We start from the raw sequence: 4447 nt of genomic DNA on the forward strand, positions 1-4447 counted from the left end.
ATAAATTATGTCAAGATTCTTTGCTCAGTGCTTTCTCTACAGTCCACATGGTAACATGATTTTATTTAAATTGAAGTATATTCTAAGCGACTGCCTTCGGCTCAGGTCATGATCCTGGTGTCCCGGGATGGAGTCCCACATCAGGCTCCCTGCTCAGCAGGAGTCTGCTTCTCTCTCTGACCCTCTTCCCTCTTGTGCTCTCTCTCATTCTCTCTCTCTCAAATAAATAAATAAATAAAATCTTTAAAAAAAAAAGAAAGAAAGAACAAGGTGTTAGTTTAAAAAAAAAAAAGGCTGAGTCCGCCTGCGCGTCGCCACTGTCGCCGCCGCCCCCCGTCCGCTCCCCCCCCCCCCCGGGTTCCCTTAGCCCAGCCCGGTCCCACCCGATTCCTGGGAGGATGAAGTTCGTGTATAAAGAGGAGCATCGGTTGGAGAAACGCCGCTCTGAGGGCGAGAAGATCCGAAAGAAATACCCGGACTGGGTTCCGGTGATAGTAGAAAAGGCTCCCAAAGCTCGGATAGGAGACCTGGACAAAAAGAAATATCTGGTGCCTTCTGATCTCACAGTTGGTCAGTTCTATCTACTTCTTGATCCGAAAGCGAATTCATCTCCGAGCTGAGGATGCCTTGCTTTCCTTTGTCAACAATGTCATTCCACCCACCAGTGCCACAATGGGTCAGCTCTACCAGGAACACCATGAAGAGGACTTCTTTCTATACATCGCCTACAGTGATGAAAGTGTCTACGGTCTGTGAAGTACAGTAAAATGCATAGATCATAAGTGTAATATCCACTGACTTTTGAAAAATGTATATGCTTGTATCAGCCAGCAACCCAGCCAGGTTACAGAACATTTCATCACTTTAGAAAGTTTCCTCACGTCCTTCTTTCAGTCAATCTCCAACCTCCCCAAAGGCAACCACCATTCTGATTTGTATCATTGATTATCTGCTTCTTTATGAACTTGTTATAAATGGGATCATATACAAGTGAATATACGACAATTTATTTATCTATTCTCCTATGGACATTTGGATGACTCATTAGTTTATTTTTTTGTTAATATATATAAAGCAGCTATAATTTTTTTGAAGATTTTATTTATTTATTTGACAGAGAGAGACACAATAAGAGAGGGAACACAAGCAGGGGTAGTGGGAGAGGGAGAAGCAGGCTCTCCGTGGAGCAGGGAGACCAATGTGAGGCTCAATCCAAGAGCCCTGGGATCATGACCTGAGTCAAAGGCAGATGCTTAACGACTGAGCCACCCAGACGCCCCTATGAATTTTTTTATACAGTTGTTTTGCAGACATATATTTTCATTTATCTTTGGTAAATACCTAATGGTACAATTTGGGTGAGTGAAGTATGCTTATGTTTAACTTTATAAGAAACAGGCAAACAAATTTCCAAAGTGACTATTCATTTTTGACAGTCCTATCAATATATGAGATTTCCAGTTGCTCTTACCAATTTTTGTTTCCAGTCTTCTTAATTTTAGCTATTTTCATGAGTATGAAATGGAATCTCACTGTGGTTTTAATTTTCATTTCCCTGAAGATTTATCATGTTGAGCATCTTTTTATGAGCTCATTTTTCCTTCATATATATTTTTCTGTTAGGTGTCTATCCAAATGTTTGCCATTTCTTAATTGGATTAATTTTCTTTGTACTTTTGACATGTAAGAATTACTAAAATATTCTGGACATAATTATTTGAGTATATATGTAAATAATTATTTTAATAAGTAATGAGCACAAATATTTTATTTGCTTTATTAAGTTCAATATATCACTTTAAATAATTTTATAGTAATTTTGTTTTTTCCTCTACACACTCCAAAATTGTAAAGAAATTTTTCTATATTTTCTTCTGGTCTTATTAATTGTATCTTTTATGTTTCAGTCTATAATTCAATGATGATATACCTTTACTCCTCTTCATCATGTCAAATCTCAGAACACATGCTTTCGGGTATGAGTTTGTCAATGGAATGTCAAAATGGTCAGTACTTTACATGAAATATGCCTCAATTAGGATGGGAGAAACATGGCTAGAACCAACATAGCTCAAGGCAGATTGCTATGGAAAATGGAGTGAGAGAAGCAGTAACCTAAGGACATTATAGAGTACAGATAAAGCATCTCATTGGGAATTAAAGATGGTGACCCTCCTCCCAATCACACCATCTACTAGTTGATTCCTCAACCATGGAGTAGAGAATCCCTATACTTTTCTATTAATAAAGGAAAATTGATAGGGGGTAAAAGAGGAAAGCAAACATCCTAGAGACAGGCAGTAGCATTTAAGGTAGAGACTTTATTCTTCAGGTTTGCTAACATATCAGACATAGTCATGGAAGGCAGATTCTGAACCCAGTGTTTTCATAGAATGAAAAGAGACACCGTAAACCCTGGGGCAGTGTGATAACTTGGGCCATACCCAAAGGCGACATTATTTACAGAGTACAGCGTGGTTATGAAGAAAATCAAACAAGAAATTCATCAACTGCACTAGTAGGTATTTACCCAAAGAATACAAAAATACTAATATGAAGGGGTACATGCACCCTGATGTCTATAGCAGCATTATCAACAATAGCCAAACTATGGAAATAGCCCAATGTCCATCAATTGATGAGTGAATAAAGAAGATGTGGTAGGTATATAGGTAGGTATGTAGGTAGATAGATACATAGATACATAGAAGAATACACATACACAGTGGAATATTATTCAGTCATAAAGAAGAATGAAATCTTGCCATTCACACAATGACATAGATGGAGCTAAAGAATATTATACTAAGTGAAATAAGTCAGTTAGAGAAAGACAAATACCATGATTTCACTCATATGTGGGATATAAGAAAACAAATGAACATAGGGAGAAAAAAAGAGGAAAACCAAGAAACAGACTCTTAACAATAGACAACAAACTGATGGTTACCAGAGGGGAGGTAGATGGTGGGATGGGTTAAATAGGTGATGGGGATTAAGGAGGGCACTTGGTCTTTTTTTAAAATTATTTATTTATTGGGGCACCTGGGTGGCTCAGTCATTAAGCATCTGCCTTCAGGTCAGGTCATGACCCCAGGGCCCTGGGATCGAGCCCTGCATCGGGCTCCCTGCTCCACGGGAAGCCTGTTTCTCCCTCTCCCACTCCCTGGGGTCATGACCCAAGCCGAAGGCAGATGCCTAACAATTGAGCCATCCAGGCACCCCAGGAGGGCACTTGTGATGAGCATTTGTTGTATGAAGTGTTGAATCACAACACTGGATATCTGAAACTAATATTACACTGTATGTTAACTAACTGGAATTTAAATAAAAACTTTGAAAAAAAAAGACACTCAAAGACATAGTAACTACAATTGTCACTCTTGGAATCTGGGAATTGATAGGGTTCTCTGTTTTAGCACCATGGATTGGCCAGTAAGAAGTGGATCAGAAACTCAGAAGCTATTGCAAACTGGAGCAATCATGGAATAGACTTTTTTTTTATAAGGTGTTGAGATAAAAAGAGAAAGGGAAATAAATCAGACTAACCTATTCTCACAGAGCAAATAATTTCTCACGGAGCAAATGAGTGCTCAAGAATTTTAGAAGAGAAAGAGAACTTTTGGAAGTGGGCATTATCCAGAAATGAATCAGATGGTTTGGGTGGAATTGATGGATACTGTTTGTTCAGTCTTGGACATAGCAGAGACTTCATAAGTAAATACATATGGAAGGGTGACGGGAATGCAGAGAGCACATTTTATTTTAATCTACTCCTTCTTATTACTTCTCATAAAGATAAGCTAACAAAGACAGGCATAAGAAGAATATGAAATTATTTCAATTAAGTGAAATCTGCTTTTGCTTGCTCGTATATTTGTGTGCTTGTTTTTGTTTTTATATAATGTCAGATGAGTGGATTGTTTTGATTTTTAAATTTATCTTATTTTTTATTGAAATACAGTTCACATACCATATAATCTGCCCATTTAAAGTATACAATTACGTGGTGTTTAGTATATTTACAGAGTTGTGCAACCATTACTACAATCAATTTTAGAACATTTCCATCACCCCAAAAAGAAATGCCATACCTTTTAGCCATCACTCCCCATTCCCCCTTCCTCCATTCACCCCGACAATCACTAATCTACTTTCTGTCTCTGTAGTTTTGTCTATTCTAGACACTTCGTATATATGGAATCACATCATATGTGATCTTTGGGACTTAGCCTATTTTATTAAATGAAATTGACCATTACCTATTTAAACCACTACCCTAGCCATTAGGTAATATAGATAACATCATTAATCAACATTAAAAAATAGTATCTACAATAACTCCCTTTAATGACAGAGTATATATTCTAGCAACTCTGTGCCCTTGGGCCCTATTCTGGAAACATACTAATTAGTCACTCCTTTGTTGACTGCTGAATTAATAAGA

At 37.6% G+C, this 4447-nt stretch overlaps 1 pseudogene; it reads left to right on the forward strand.

Annotated features, from left to right (window-relative positions):
- The first annotated feature begins 398 nt into the window (after window positions 1–398).
- LOC114218754 (gamma-aminobutyric acid receptor-associated protein pseudogene) lies at window positions 399–756 on the forward strand (annotated as a pseudogene).
- The last annotated feature ends 3691 nt before the right edge of the window (window positions 757–4447 follow it).

Source organism: Eumetopias jubatus, unplaced genomic scaffold, assembly GCF_037043125.1.
Source record: "Eumetopias jubatus isolate StellerSeaLion01/CBP00866 unplaced genomic scaffold, mEumJub1_p1.0 scaffold_13, whole genome shotgun sequence".
Lineage (NCBI taxonomy): Eukaryota > Metazoa > Chordata > Mammalia > Carnivora > Otariidae > Eumetopias > Eumetopias jubatus.